Source organism: Macrobrachium nipponense, chromosome 44, assembly GCF_015104395.2.
Source record: "Macrobrachium nipponense isolate FS-2020 chromosome 44, ASM1510439v2, whole genome shotgun sequence".
Classification (NCBI taxonomy): Eukaryota; Metazoa; Arthropoda; class Malacostraca; order Decapoda; family Palaemonidae; genus Macrobrachium; species Macrobrachium nipponense.
This window is the reverse complement of record NC_087221.1, coordinates 26,459,513-26,476,175: the sequence shown is the minus strand read 5'-3', so window position 1 is coordinate 26,476,175 and position 16,663 is coordinate 26,459,513. Positions and strand designations below refer to the sequence as shown.

At 37.8% G+C, this 16,663-nt stretch overlaps 1 long non-coding RNA gene across 1 annotated transcript in view; it reads right to left on the bottom strand.

Moving 5' to 3' along the window:
- Positions 1 to 11,270: 11,270 nt before the first annotated feature.
- The window catches only part of LOC135203840 (uncharacterized), a 5,775-nt gene continuing 382 nt past the window's right edge, over positions 11,271 to 16,663 (bottom strand). Inside the window, exons 1-3 of the long non-coding RNA XR_010312043.1 lie at positions 14,239 to 16,663; positions 13,558 to 13,806; positions 11,271 to 11,997 (exon numbers count right to left, since the gene is read on the bottom strand). The exon at positions 14,239 to 16,663 is cut by the window's right edge and continues 382 nt beyond it. This is a non-coding gene — a long non-coding RNA (uncharacterized LOC135203840). The remainder of the gene's footprint in view (positions 11,998 to 13,557; positions 13,807 to 14,238) is intronic.

Genomic DNA, 16,663 nt, shown 5'->3' with positions numbered 1-16,663 from the left:
GATGAGCACAAATTAGCATATATTACCCCTACTTTCAAAAGTGGATCAAGACTAGAGGCAAGTAATTATAGGCCTGTGAGTCTAACATCACATATTATGAAAGTGTATGAAAGGGTAATGAAGAAAAATATTATGAAACATTTAATAAAAAATAATTTGTTTAATAAAGGACAACATGGTTTCGTACCCGGAAAAAAGTACACAAACCCAACTGTTAGTCCACGTGAGAACATATTCAAAAATATGAAAAGCGGAAATGAAACAGATGTGGTTTATTTAGACTTTGCAAAAGCTTTTGATAAAGTAGACCATAATATATTAGCGAAGAAAATTAGAAAACACAATATCGTGGATAAAGTAGGAAGATGGTTAAAAGAATTTTTACAACAAGAAAACAGATAGTTATTGCAAACGACGAGAAATCGGATGAAGTCAAGGTAATATCCGGTGTGCCGCAAGGTACGGTGTTAGCTGCAATACTGTTTGTTATTATGATTGAAGACATAGACAATAATGTGAAGGATTCGGTAGTGAGTAGTTTCGCAGATGACACAAGAATAAGTAGAGAAATTACTTGTGATGAAGATAGGAACGCTCTACAAAGAGACCTTAACAAAGTATATGATTGGGCAGAGGTAAATAGGATGGTATTTAACTCTGATAAATTTGAATCAATAAATTATGGAGACAGAAAAAGAAAGCTATATGCATATAAGGGACCTAATAATGAGACCATCACAAATAAGGAAGCAGTTAAAGACCTTGGTGTGATGATGAATAGGAACATGTTATGCAATGATCAAATAGCAACTCTGTTGGCAAAAATGTAAAGCAAAATGGGAATGTTGTTACGGCACTTCAAAAACAAGAAAAGCTGAACACATGATTATGCTTTATAAAACATATGTTCGTAGTCCACTTGAATATTGCAATATGATATGGTACCCACATATCAAAAGGATATTGCACAAATAGAGAGTGTACAAAGGTCCTTTACAGCTAGAATAGAAGAAGTTAAGGACCTAGACTACTGGGAAAGACTACAATTCTTAAAATTATATAGTCTAGAAAGGAGAAGAGAACGCTACATGATAATTCAGGCATGGAAACAGATAGAAGGAATAGCAGAAAATATCATGGAACTAAAAATATCAGAAAGAGCAAGCAGAGGTAGATTAATAGTGCCCAAAACTATACCAGGAAAAATAAGGAAAGCACACAGGACATTAATCCACTACGCACCAGCATCGATAATGCAGCGTCTATTCAATGCGTTGCCAGCTCATCTGAGGAATATATCAGGAGTGAGCGTAGATGTGTTTAAGAATAAGCTCGACAAATATCTAAACTGCATCCCAGACCATCCAAGATTGGAAGATGCAAAATAATACCGGAAGATGTACTAGCAACTCTCTGGTAGACATTAGAGGTGCCTCACACTGAGGGACCTGGGGCAACCCGAACAAGATGTAAGGTCTGTAAGGTAAGGTAAGGTCTCTCTCTCTCTCTCTCTCTCTCTCTCTCTCTCATCTAAGGTGAGGGCCTTTAAATATTCACTTCGAACACGCCATTTTATATCTAAGATCACGCTGAAACGATAAATAGAAATATATTGGTCCTTTTAAAATGCACTCGATAAAAACTAAAATTCTTCAAAATATATTTGATAATAACGTAACTCTTCGTTATTGTTTTTCTCTCATTTATGCTAATTCAAAATAGCCGCTGAGTATTGTAATTTCGAAGCTCCTGGGAAATGTTGACAAAATATGTGGGTTTTTTTAACACCGAATTGTTACCAGAATCTAATTATAGCTCCCATAACGTTTTTGAACATTTTATAGTCTCATGAAAATGTAAACGTAGGCGTCTGCTTCATTATACTGTAAGCAACAGCTTTGGTAAATATTTCATATAATGATAATAATAATAATATGGAACAGAATTAGCAAATTTGTCCATAATAATAATAATAATAATAATAATAATAATAATAATAATAATAATAATAATAATAATAATAATAATAATAATAATAATAATAATGGAGAGACAAACCCACAGTAATGCATACGTATATATATTTCAAGATAAATCTATACAGAAAGCTTTCGGGGATGTGTTCGATTCCAGTTTTGAAAAAGGGGAATCGAACAGATTCCCATAAGTTCTCTGTGGAGATTTATCTTGAAATACATGTACGTATGCATAACTGTGGGTTTGTTTCTCCGTTATTATTATTATTATTATTATTATTATTATTATTATTATTATTATTATTATTATTATTATTATTATTATTATTATTATTATTATTATTCATTCATTATTATTATTATTATTATTATTATGGGAAAAACTTACCACTTCAGTTTCCATATTATTATTATTATTTTTTTTTTTTTTTTTTTTTTTTTTTTTTTTTTTTTTGCTCTATCACAGTCCTCCAATTCGACTGGGTGGTATTTATAGTGTGGGGTTCCGGGTTGCATCCTGCCTCCTTAGGAGTCCATCACTTTTCTTACTATGTGTGCCGTTTCTCTAGGATCACACTCTCTGCATCAGTCCTGGAGCTACTTCAGCCTCTAGTTTTTTCTAGATTCCTTTTCAGGGATCTTGGGATCGTGCCTAGTGCTCCTATGATTATGGGTACGATTTCCACTGGCATATCCCATATCCTTCTTATTTCTATTTTCAGATCTTGATACTTATCCATTTTTTTCCCTCTCTTTCTCTTCAACTCTGGTGTCCCATGGTATTGCGACATCAATGAGTGATACTTTCTTCTTGACTTTGTCAATCAACGTCACGTCTGGTCTATTTGCACGTATCACCCTATCTGTTCTGATACCATAGTCCCAGAGGATCTTTGCCTGATCGTTTTTCTATCACTCCTTCAGGTTTGGTGCTCGTACCACTTATTACTGCAAGGTAGCTGATGTTTCTTGCACAGGCTCCAGTGGAGGGCTTTTGCCACTGAATCATGCCTCTTTTTGTACTGGGTTCTGTGCAAGTGCCGGGCATTCACTTGCTATGTGGTTTATGGTTTCATTTTTCGTATTGCACTTCCTACATATGGGAGAGATGTTATTTCCGTCTATCGTACTTTGAACATATCTGGTTCTTAGGGCCTGATCTTGTGCCGCTGTTATCATTCCTTCAGTTTCCTTCTTTAGCTCTCCCCTCTGTAGCCATTGCCAATTGTCATCGCTGGCTAGTTCTTTAGTCTGTCTCATGTATTGTCCGTGCATTGGTTTGTTGTGCCAGTCCTCTGTTCTTTCTGTCTTTCTCCTGTCTCTGTATATTTCTGGGTCTTCGTCTACTTTTATTAGTCCTTCTTCCCATGCACTCTTTAGCCACTCGTCTTCACTGGTTTTCAGATATTTCCCCAGTGCTCTGTTCTCGATGTTGACGCAGTCCTCTATACTTTGTAGTCCTCTCCCTCCTTCCTTTCGTGTTATGTATAGTCTGTCCGTATTTGCTCTTGGGTGTAGTGCTTTGTGTATTGTCATTTGTTTCCTGGTTTTCTGATCTATGCTGCGGAGTTCTGCCTTCGTCCATTCCACTATTCCTGCGCTGTATCTGATTACTGGCACTGCCCATGTGTTTATGGATTTTATCATATTTCCGGCGTTGAGTTTTTGACTTGAGTATCGCCTTGAGTCTCTGCATATATTCTTTCCTGATCGTGTCCTTCATCTCTTGGTGTTTTATATCTCCTCCTTCCATTATTCCCAGGTATTTGTATCCTGTCTCATCTATGTGTTTGATGTTGCTCCCATCTGGTAGCTTTATCCCTTCAGTTCTCGTTACTTTGCCTTTTTGTATGTTGACTAAGGCGCATTTTTCTATTCCAAACTCCATCCTGATGTCCCCAGATACAATCCTTACAGTCTGGATTAGGTATCTATTTCCTTGATGCTCTTACCATACAGCTTGATGTCGTCCATGAACATCAGATGATTGATTCTGTTGCCTCTTTTCTTGAGTTGGTACCCGGCATCCATCTTCTGTAGTACTTTTGTCATAGGGAATCATGGCTACTACAGAAGAGTAGTGGGGACAGTGAGTCGCCCTGGAAGATCCCTCTCCTGATATTAACCTCTGCTAGTCTTATTCCAGAGCTTGTAAGTATTGTATTCCAGTTGCGCATTGTATTTTTGAGGAAGCTGATGGTATTTTCCTCTGCCCCATATATTTTCAGGCATTCTATTAGCCATGTGTGTGGTATCATGTCGAAGGCTTTCTTATAGTCTATCCATGCCATGCTTAGGTTGGTTTTCCTTCTCCTACTGTTCCTCATTACCATTTTGTCTATCAGGAGCTGGTCTTTTGTGCCCCTACACTTCCTTCTGCAGCCTTTCTGTTGGTGGGGGATGGTGTTTGTCTCCTCTAGGTAGTTGTATAGCCTTTCACTGATGATACCTGTTAGTAACTTCCACATTATTGGTAGACAGGTGATAGGCCTGTAGTTACTGGCTATATTTCCCTTACTCTTGTCTTTTTGTACTAAGGATGTTCTTCCTGTGGTCATCCATTTGGGTGCTTGGTGATTTGAGATACAATGCTGGAGTTGTTCTGCTATTCGTGGGTGTAGGGCCTTGAAGTTTTTGAGCCAGTATCCATGGACTTCATCGGGACCTGGGGCTTTCCAGTTTGGCATTTTCTTTAGTTGGTGTCTGACTGTGTCTGTCGTGATGTCTGTGAATCTTGTTTTATTCTCCACTGTTTCTTCTTCCTTGACTTCCTGGAGCCATGTTGCATGTTTGTTGTGTGATACTGGATTGGTCCATATGTTTTCCCAGAGTCTCTTACTTGGTTCGGCTTCAGGAATTTCTGGGTGGTTGTCTTCCCCTCTTAGTTGACTGTATAGTCTTTTCTGGTTGGTTCCGAATAGTTTGTTCTGTTGGTATCCCTTATTCCTGTTCATGTACCGCTGGATCTTGTGTGCTTTGGCCTTAAGCCTCTGTTTTACATCTTCTATTGTGTTGTTTAGTCCCCTCTCTTGTACTTTGTATTTCTCGTTGAGTTCCTCCCTTGTTTTCTTGCTTCTTAGCCTTTTTTCTGCCATCTCTTTCAGTTTACTCAAGTCAGATCTCATCACCATGATTTGCTTTTCCAGGCGCCCTTTTCCAAGGAGGTTGCTGTTTTGGTTTCTGTTGGGTTGGTTGTGACGGTGGTGTTGGGTGTTCGAATCCCATCAGTTTCTGCTACTAATCTTGCTCCTGCATATGTCAAGTTATTTGTTTCTGTGATACTGTGTGTGTATTAGACCCATTATTTCATTGACCTCACTTGTTTTCTCCCTTAATTTCTTGGTGTTGTAGGCTTTCATGGAGGGGATCTTTGCTCTCTCTGTATCTGGCTCCATCCATTGTCTAATCTTTTCTACCCATTCCGTCCTCTCTGTTACTTCGTCGGTGTTTCTTCGTGTGTCGTTGTTTGATACCTCATCATCCCTGTCGTCTTCTGTGGCATCGTCTCTCAGTTCGTCTTCGTGTAATTCGTTGTCGTGTGACATTTCCCTTTCCAGTTCTTCTCTTTCTGTTGGGGAGAGCCAGTTCTTTTTCTTTATGTTCCTTACTTGGTCTGCCAGCCTCTGCTCTGTTTGGGGGGTGTTATTCCTCTCATTCCAGATGTTGACCAATCTTCTTCTATATCCTCTCTCCGTCGGGTTGCTTCTGATGTAGCATCTCCATATTTCCTTATTTTCTTCTCTTGTCCATTTTCCTTCCTTTTTTGCCTCTGTAGCTCCAATCTCAGGCTGTTGATTACTGTCGTTGTGGTGATCAGTTGCTGGATGACGACCTCCAAGTACCTGACCAGTCTTCCCCTACAATTGGGTTGAATACCTGGTTGCCGGACGAGGCTCCTCTGTTGCCAAGAGTTCCATTTACGTCGTTGTCGTTTTTATTCCTTCATTTCTTTCCATCATTGCTGAGTTTTGCTATTTAACCCATAGCTGGACCCTACCCCATCAGGGATAGGTACTCATTTACAGCTGAGTAGACTGAGGAAATTATGGTAAAGATCCTTTCCCAAGGAATCATTATTATTATTATTATTATTATTATTATTATTATTATTATTATTATTATTATTATTATTACTATGTGAAATATTTTTACTACTTTTGCTTAGAGTGTTAGGAAGAGTGTATTCACATTGATATAATAATAATGATAATAATAATAATAATAATAATAATAATAATAATAATAATAATAATAATAATAATAATAATAATAATAAAAAGCAGCAGCAGCAGTAGTAGTAGTTGTATTAGTATCAGTATCCCCAATAATAATAATAACAATAATAACAGAAGCACATGACACATCAAATCACGTACGAAACCAACCAAGAACCAGCAATACCAAGTAACTATGCGGACTAACCCTCCACAGACCTCCGTGCCTGACGCTCATTTAGGCGAAATGGATTGCGTGGGAGATTTCGGGGTAGTGCTTGCAGGATTTTTGCTTGGGGAAGCCGCAGGCTTCTTCGATCGGCAGGCGCGTTCGTGTCCTGCATTCATTACGAGGTTCCCTTTTGCTCGGTGCTGACGTCATGCGTTTCCTAATGTTCCTGTCCGCGATTCGGTAGGTTCTTAAATGTTTTACTTTTAGTGTAGGTTGTGTTTTAATTGGTTTGTCGAGGGGTAGATCGATAGATGTATTAGAAGCTATTAGGAAGGAATATGTAGTATTGCTTCTAATATATATATATAATATATATATATATATATATATATATGATATATATATATATATATATAGATAAAACAGGAAAATGATGGGCAGAAAGTCAAAACGGAGCGCTTTCGCCTTTATCAGGCATTGTTGAGGCAATGCCCGAAATAAGGCGAAAGCGCTCGGTTTGACTTTCTGCCTATCATTTTCCTGTGGTATTCGCCTATATAATGAAGCCGCGTGCATCTACTCTGGTTTTTTAAAATAGAGATATATATCTATATATATATATATATATATATATATATATATATATATATATATATATATATATATATATAATATATATATATATATATATATATAGCTTATATATATGCATATATCTATATCACTAGAAAGCGAGGCTGGGTTCGGTAAGAGAATCGTATTTTCTTCATTTAAAGCAATACTCCTACATGCGGGAGCACATTCTTTGTGTTCTAATCAGAATAAGAGAAATGATTCCCGCCAGCAAAAGTAGGTCTGCGTACACAGTCGAGGCCAACATAAACAAATAGCTATCAAAACTTTTTCCGGTAAGGAATGCGTTCTCTTAGTGATAAAGAATGGGCAAAAATGAAGCATGACAAGATGGAATGTTATTAAAAAAAGAATGTGAACGCTATTACTTATCACCAACAAGAATGGTGTGGAATCAGATCTACCTCGGGTCAAGGGAATATATTATAATAATGTTGTCGCTTTTACCTCATTCGCGGAGATGGAAATGTTTTAGTCACGTGACGAGAACGTTAGTTATCCCCAAAAACAATATATGACTGTCATCGATTAGGAGAGCACTAGGTCAAGGAAATCCAATAAAAAAAAAAAAAAAAAAAAAAAACACAAAAAAGAAGAGTAGTTGTTTCATATCCGTCAGTGAAGTCGAGAATGGATTGGTCACGTGACAAAGTAGGTGGGGTGATGTTTTTAAAGCTTAATTTAGGAAAAAAATGCGAATGTTTACTGCATAATTTTTACCTTAGGTTTTAGGACAAGGTAAATGCTGCTGTCTTTGAGAAATGGCTAAGGTCAGGTCCAGTGACACGTAACTATAGATTTATGCTGAGCTGAAAATTATCATTTTTATTTTTTAGCTGTCTATCAGTTGAATGGAATATTTATCCGTCTGTTTAATTCTGTTACAACAATATCATACTGAATAAAATCTTCGGTCATACTTACCATCGTCCATTTCGAGTTCATTCTCATTCATCACATGCTTCTATTCAAGTACGGTGAATTAAGGTACGTCCCTAAAGTTGCGACTTGCAATTTCGACCCTCTCTTATAATACCGTCTTTTTCTACGGTATATGTTTCACAGGAAAAGGAACATGCTGTTAAATACCAAGTTAGTTTCACAGTTTGAGTATTGAGTTGGTTTTTATAACAATTGCGTATCGTATGTCATCTGTTCGGATTCGCATGAATGTTTCTCTCTCTCTCTCTCTCTCTCTCTCTCTCTCTCTCTCTCTCTCTCTCTCTCTCTGTAATTATTTTCTTTCTTTCGCTCTACATTACTACCTCTTCCATAAACATCGAGTTAATCTTTTATCTCGTTTATTGCGATATTCTCTTTTCTCTTTCACTATTTATATTGTGCTGCCTTAAGGAATGTTTACATTACGTCTCCTGTTATCCTCTATTTTATTTTTCTCTTTGATTTTCTTATTTCATTTATTTCTATACGTTTAATCTTCTATTTCCTTAAATATTTGTATAGTTGGTATTTTTTTTTTATTCCTAACTCCCTGTTTTACTATTTTTCTTCTCTGTCAGTTTCCTCAAAGCAATCCTTTCATACAGATATTTTCATAAGAGTTAATGGTTCCCATCAAACTTTATCATAGTTACTTTTGCTATTACTTTTCCATCATAATATGCCTCTGATTTTATCAAAATATTCCCTCAATCCTTACTTTTCTTCAGTTATTAGTTTCATTCCGTTACAGATGACTTTCGTCCTTCAAATATTCCTTCACTTTCTGCTGCTTATGATCCTTGGATTAATGTTTTCTCTTCCCACTTATCCTTTTATTTCCTTTCACCTTTATCCGCTTCTTTTGAAGAACCGTTCTTTTTTATGTATTTATCTATCTATTTCTGTTAATGGATTTATGAGTCCTTGTCAAATACATTATCAATATCGGGAAGGACGTCTTAGAAATTGGTCTTTCTCTCATCCCGTGAGTTATTACGTTATCATCAGTTTTTGTTTCTCTTATTTTATTTTCTCCTGACATTCAATGGTTCGTATGACCTTGTGCAGACTCTTTGTCCTGAAAGAAATGATGATGAAGAAGATATTGCCTGTTTATTTATTACTTTTATTTACCTCTTTTATGGCCTCTTCAGACCTTGGAGACAAAACTATTTTTTGTGTCCCCTAAGACTTTAGATATAACATTTTATATTTGTTCAGTTTTGCAGCAGGAGGAAGGAAAATATAATAGAAATGTTTCATGCCTTTACATCTATTTCATTTTTCGAAAGACCAACTATTTATCCTTATAAATATCTGAGGTGAATTATGAACAAATTATCTCAAAAAGAGTATTTAGTCAGGAAAAATAACTAAACAAATTTAATTCTTAACTGTAAAAAAAATCTGAAAAGAGTAAACCATCGCTCGTATAACCAGATTAAAGGCATCAAATACTAAACGGCGTCTGAAGATAGGGCCTAACAGATTTATCCTTTATTTTTCGTAAACAAGGATTTACTACGCGATTGACGTCATCCGCACATCTCGTGACGCATTCCCCATACGCAAATGTGAGGGGATGAATGACTGGGGATGTCCAGAAGTAATCTTTTTCAGATTGATAGGAATTTTGAGGAGTACGTCCTCGTAAACAACGGCTAGGATTCAATAACCTAAGGGGGATAGAGAGAGATTTACGTCTGCCATAGACTAATGGTTCTCTCTGTAGAATGAGGGCGACTATGTTCTCTCTCTCTCTCTCTCTCTCTCTCTCTCTCTCTCTCTCTCTCTCTCTCTCTCTCTCGATAATATCAAGTCTCGAAAATACCATAACCCTTATCATTTAGAATTTAACCGTTCCGAGATACATTTCATATGAGAATATAAGCAATGAATGAGTGTGAATACAATTTAGTCACATAAGTCTTCATGATTAATGTCAACTCAAGTTCATGTAATTAGTCTTGTACACAAAACAGAAATGTATTTAGAAATTTGCACAGACTGTGAACATTCCATTCTGGAATGGCATTTCAGATCATTTATCTTTTTAATACAGCAATCTTTCTTCAGTTTTCAATATATCGTGCAGAGTAAAAAGCACCTATAACCAATCTTTATAAATATTCTCTCTCTCTCTCTCTCTCTCTCTCTCTCTCTCTCTCTCTCTCTCTCTCTCTCTCTCTCTCTTTAAGCCATTGGCGACCGTGCATAAGTTAGAATGAAGTATTTATAAACAAGTTTTTTTAATCTCTCTCTCTCTCTCTCCTCTCTCTCTCTCTCTCTCTCTCTCTCTCTCTCTCACGCACACTGTAGCAATTACCAACCTCTCAAAAGTATTTTGAAACGTCCCAGCTTCGTAAAGGTATTACCATCAGATGAAGTAACTCACTCTTGAATTCAAGTTAGACCTCTATGTTAATACTCTCTCGTCTATTTTAAGAACCTTCACATTAAAGCATCGTAGGCTATACTTCTTTTAATATTCCAGACCATATTTTAAAGTCCGCTCATTAGCTCTCCAAAGAGTATTATTTCATATTTTCCAGCAGGTATTGCGTCAATTTGTGCCCACTGAGATACTTTCATGTTCCCACTTTCGGGAGAGCGCCTCAGTGGTGTGTTGGTTGGTTTGGTGTTTGCTTCTCACCTCGGTGGTCGCGGGTTCCATTCCCTGCCATTCCATTGAGGAGTGAGAGATGTGTATTTTTGGTGATAGAAGTTCACTCTCGACGTGGTTCGGAAGTCACGTAAAGCCGTTGGTCCAGTTGCTGACTAACCACTGGTTCCATGCAACGTAAAAACACCATCCAAACAAACAAACAAACAAACCCTTTCGGGAGACTTTCGAATTCTGTTTTGTAATATTCTCATCAATAATTTTTTCATTTCCCTTTAAAATTTTTGTCTTTGTTTTGTTAATATAAATGAAATCCTTTTAAAATGAAATTCATTTCGTGTCAATAATAAGTTAAGGGTGATTTTAATTCAAGTGTTTAATATCATGAACGAATTTATTTTCCTTATGAGATGGCTACTGTAAGATGGTAATGATAGTAGGAACAGTGGGAGTAGCAGGAGTAGGGATAAGAGTAGTAGTAGTAATGGTAGTAATTGTAGTATCCCAGGTCCCATTTTCACTCTTCTGTAATGCAACATCAGCAGTAATAATAATAATAATAATAATAATAATAATAATAATAATAATAATAATAATAATAATAATAATAATAAATACTCTTACGTAGTCATATTTAATCAGAATTCAATTTGCAATAAAGTTTTTATTTTTCTTACAATTGCTTTATATGGGACTGACATTGAGAAATGTATATAATTTCTTATACCAAATGAAAAGTATAAACTACTGGAGCCAAAATAGCCTTCGGACGACTATTAGTGGCTTCCCTGTCAAAAATAAAAACCAGTCGTCAGAAATAATGAAAGCATCATATTACAAATGAAATTTATCTGAAGCAACAACCATCTTCAGTGAAACAAACAATCTATAATAATAAAATCCGAGTAGATCTGATCTTGTTCTTCCTCCCCTGGGTGACAGTAGGGAGCCACCCACCTCCTGCTAAACCAGTTTGTCCGCCCCGGGTCGGGAGGGGTAGATAGGGTATCGGGATGGTAGGGGAAACATCCAACCTCCTCCTGCATACCTGTTTGTCCGTTTCGGGTTTGGGTAGGATAGGTAGGAGATGGGGACGGTAGGGGAGGCGGCAGCCCTGGGTTCCAGTGTACGTAGTGCGCCAACAAGCTCGTATAAATAGTATTTCCACAACCTTGCAAGGTTGGTACCTCCGAGTTTGAATCCTGGTCCAGCCTGCCTCCTGAGGATCTGAAGCACATTCACCTGTCTTAGTAGGATTGCAGCACCCTCCTAATGATCCTTCCTGTACTTCCGGTCCTCTCCAGGTTCCTCCTGAGGTCCTGTGGAATTGCTCCTAGTACTCAAAGATGATTGATATTACGTCTACTTCAGCTTGCCATAGTCTCCTTATTTCCAGCTTTATACATTGGTACTTTTCTATCGGTTCTTTGATTTTGGCTGTTGGAGGGGCAACCTCATTACTTAACCAGCAAAGACCAGAATTTAACCTTATAAATAAGTCTTTATCAATATTTAGTTGACGTCTCTCTGAATTACACAGTTATCACAAATATTTGTATCAAACAAGCAAAATATATTAGAGTAGATTAATTATTTCATGAATACTTGTATGTTTACACATCTCAGTGTATAATTGAAATATACATACATACATACATACATACATACATGCATGCATGGATCGCAACCTCTTCGACATATTACATGAAATAAAAAATATACTTGCAACATTGCAATATTAGTGTAATAAACAAACCACTCTTTTGCGGACAAATTACCTCAATTAGCATCTATAATTAGGAGCATCGAGATCTGGATAGGTCATTCAACTCAGAACGTTTGTAGATAGATAGACAGTTAGATAAAGAGAGAGAGAGAGAGAGAGAGAGAGAGAGAGAGAGAGAGAGAGAGAGAGAGAGGGAGAGGGGGGAAGATCAATTCATTGCATTGAATTTATACGAAAAATAATTTAGAGATTACCTTGAATGCATTCCGAATATTATTATTATTATTATTATTATTATTATTATTATTATTATTATTAGATAAGCTGTGGAATATAGCTGTAACTATTAGTTTCATCAAATGGTAAATATTGATGTCATGTTTTGTATCAGCACTAATTTTTTCTTCCAGATTCTGTGATCTTTAAACTCCTGTGGGATTCTCGTTACACATACGTATGTATACAGAGAGAGAGAGAGAGAAAGAGAGAGATAGAGAGAGCGGGAGGCGGGGGGAGGCGGGGGGGGGGGGGGGGGGGGGGGGGGGGGGGGGGGGGGGGGGGGGGTGGGGGGGGGGGGGGGGGGGGGGGGTGGGGGGGGGGGGGGGGGGGGGGCAGTTGGTTACAATAAAGCGAAGTAGGAAATGTAGCAGGGTGTGTGCTCAAGATTGGGAAGAATGTGGAATGTCTGTGAAAGCCATATTCACGGATTGTTGAACCAATTCTTTATGGAAGTGAAGTGTGGAAGTTAAGCGCTAATGAAAGAAAGAAGGTTGAACCTTTTGAGATAACCACTTGTGTTAAAAGAACTGACAGGGTTAGAAGTGTGAAGATAATTAGAAATGGCAATAAAGTTAGAGCAAGTTAAAGGATTGGTAAGCGTAATTAGTAAGAAGAAAGCCTGGACAGGTTCGTGCAGATGGTGTGTAATATGAACTGGAAAGGAAGGCCTTTGTATATGACGATGAAAATTTACGCAAAATAGTAGTCACTGGTGTAGCGTGTGTAGGCAGATTCAGTATACTACGAATGAACCATCTGAGTAGGTGTTATCGTGGGTAGCCGGGGGGGGGGGGGGCCCTAGTGTGGAGGTTTGACTATACAGGGAGTTCATCCCTAATTCAGCAGTATAAGTATATGTCTGAGCAGTGACGTCGTGTTTATTTTGCTATGCAGCTACCCACCCCTTATGAAGGGAAACCAGTTAACCTTTATATTTTAACAGAAGAGAGAGAGAGAGAGAGAACTGGACAATTCAGCCTTCCGGAAAATACCTTTCTCTGCAGCCATCACTAATTTCCATTTGTCGCTGACCATCAGTGTGCAAATTTCCACTTCGCCTCCTTTGAGCTTCCTGGAATCGGAAGGTTTCTTCAGCTGCGTCTTCCCCCGATTCCTTCTATTTCCGAGTCGTTTCTTTCCCCGTGACGTGAACTGGAATCTAATTTTTCCCTTTGCGTTGCTTCTATCAGTAATGACGCACTTCTGAACTGTTTTGCGTAAACCGGGTAATCGATGACGGACTGTGTGTAAAAAAGACTTTGCGTGAATATGAAAAAAGGGATTTTGTTTGTGTGTATTTTGTAGCTTTTGTCATTACATTTGCCGCCATTTAATGCGTTTATGTAACTTGTGTGTATTTTGGACGTTGCTAGGTTAAATAACTTTTTCAATGATAGGTATTGTGACGGAATGAATAATGTGTATTTAAGCATTAAGGGATGGTGTTTGTATGTAATTAAGTATTTTTTTTTTATGAGAATGCATGTAATCAATATATACCAAACAAAAGTTAAAGGTGTCTACAGTGATGTAAAGGTATGATGAAAGGGTGTTTCTCTATGTATACACTTATTTCCAACTACAAGAGAGAGAGAGAAAAAAAGATAGAACAACATTTTAATTAAAATGGCTACCGTAAAATGCCTTTCCATTTTGAAAATGTTGATACTCACGTTTGCCTCCTCGTGCTCAACGCGGGGTTTCAGGTGAACGAAAAAATGGGGGTAGTTCCTGTAATCAATATAGGAATTAAATCACACGATTAAAAGAATATCCATTTACCTCCGCTGGACGAAATTGCACGGATGTTGTTGAGTCATCGTTGCCCTATAATGCAGGAGATAAAATCATTTTTTCACTAAAACACTTCATTTAATGATTTAAACAAGAAATTTAGTATATGTCTTCCCCATAGGCCACATTTTGAAAATTACTGGGTGTCCACTCAAAATTCCAAAATGGCTGCCGTTTTTCAAGATGGCCGCTAGTCAAGATTTTAAAATGGGACTCACGTGCCTATGGTCATGTTTTTTTGTATTTGTTTTGGTTATACACATTTAAGGCAGAGTCACCAAGCAAAATTAAAATGTATTTCTGTTAAAGATTTCATATAGCATATATAAAAAAAAGATGGCATCCAATATGGCAGCCAAAAACCTTAAATGATAGCGTCTCGGGATTTAGTAAGTATGTAAAAATGTCTTCCTGTTCAGTACGGTAGTTTGCAAAGCCATATATAATTTAGGTGGTGGTTTTGTCTTTAGTTTTAGTTTAAAAGAGTGAATGTCAACGCATAACCACGGCGCACTGGAAACTTCACTGCTATGTAAGTCAGCATGGGTTTCAGTGTCAGCTAATATTGCTCTACTTACGCTGTACCTAGCTTTGCTTTAGTGTAGGTTAGTAATTTAGTGTCCCAAATGCTGTCTGATAGCCCCATATGAATTTGCTGGTAGAGAGTATATATATATACATATAGTTGATATATCTAAGAACTGACAGGAGGCGCTAGCACCAGAAAGTCAAGCCAAGGATAATTGGGGCTCTACATGGCTTGTGTACAGATGGTGTACAGATCACATGGGACTTAAATGGCACTAGATGAATGATCAGGCTAGGTGTAGGGTGACTGGACCTAGTTGTACCCCATATATCAATGTACTTATCAGATTAAGGTGGTAAAAGGATATCCCCTCAGCCTTAGTCAAGCGCTCATAGTGGCAAGTGTAAATTCAATCACAGGCAAAAGGAAGGCCGACTGGAGCAAATGTTGTCGTTGCCAGGAAGACAAGAAAAATAAAGGTCTAACTTCACCCTTGGCTTCTGAACATCAAAATCCTGAACATGATGGGTACATAATGATTTTAACCAATGTCCCATTGTTCTAGGAGATTGGTGAAATGCCGTATAACTTTGACCCAGCAGGGCTGGATGAAGGCAGTGGCATAAAGGCAACACTGCGACAGACTGACAAAATACCACAAGATTTGTAGGGTCATGTTTGATAATGCAAAACTTGGTCGTGCAAGAAAGCGAAGATCTACAGATGAAGGTAGTGAACCACAGGAAAAGCACTCTCAACAGCGTCAAATGAGTCATGACACTGCAGCATTCATTTTTTGTGAAAATGTGTCCTCTTTATCAAATCTTCGACAAGTAATGACCATGAATCTCAACAGGAGACTAAACACACTTAATAGTGGTAAATTATTGGCTAAACTAGGTGCAGGTGATGCAATTGCACAAGAGCTGAAATACCATCTTGTATTCTCACTGGCCTTAAAATAGGGAGAGGTCCCATCTTAGAAATCTTGAGAAGGAACATTGCCACAGTGAAGAACCAGATGTATGCCCATTGGTTCTATCAGAGTTGGTTAATTATATTATTGAAACCAGCTTGAGTTCAGATGGTCCTGCCATATTTCCTCTTGCAGACATATCCCAATTATACCAGCAGGGCCGAGAACAATTTGGCATTGCCTCACCCAGTGTAAATATAACAAGATTAAAGGACAAATTGTTAGCAGAAATAGCTGAGTTAGAAGCACACAAGAAAGGAAGAAGCATCTACTTGCCTTGCAGAAATAGGTAGCGTTAGCCCTTCCTCAGGAATCTGACTACTCAGATACACTTATGATTCCTAAAGCAGCAAAGATAAAAGGAAGCATATTCTGGATCATCAGTCCACGTTCGGTGGCACTTTTGGTGAAGGATGCATCAATGCTGCCATACTTCAAAGTCTGCTCCAGTTCACTAGTATGGTCGAAAATGGAGCAGACACAAAGTCACTGCTAAGGTTTGGCTCATCGAAGTCAGACCTGGTTATTGCTCAGCTCTACAAAACAGATGGAAGGAGCAAGTGTACATCGACGCTCAAAGGATACGGAAACTCCGTTTCCACTGTTCATGGGCATGGCTATCTATGCCAAGACCAGGACGAGAAACCTGGTAGAAATGCTTCATGATCATGGCATGAGCATTTCCTAAGGCAGGGTGCTGCATATCAGCCCGACTGGGAGATGCCACTATTATCAAGATGTAGTACTGATAAAAGCCCAATAGAATTGCTAAAAACAGTCTCTATCTTTGTTAGTTGCT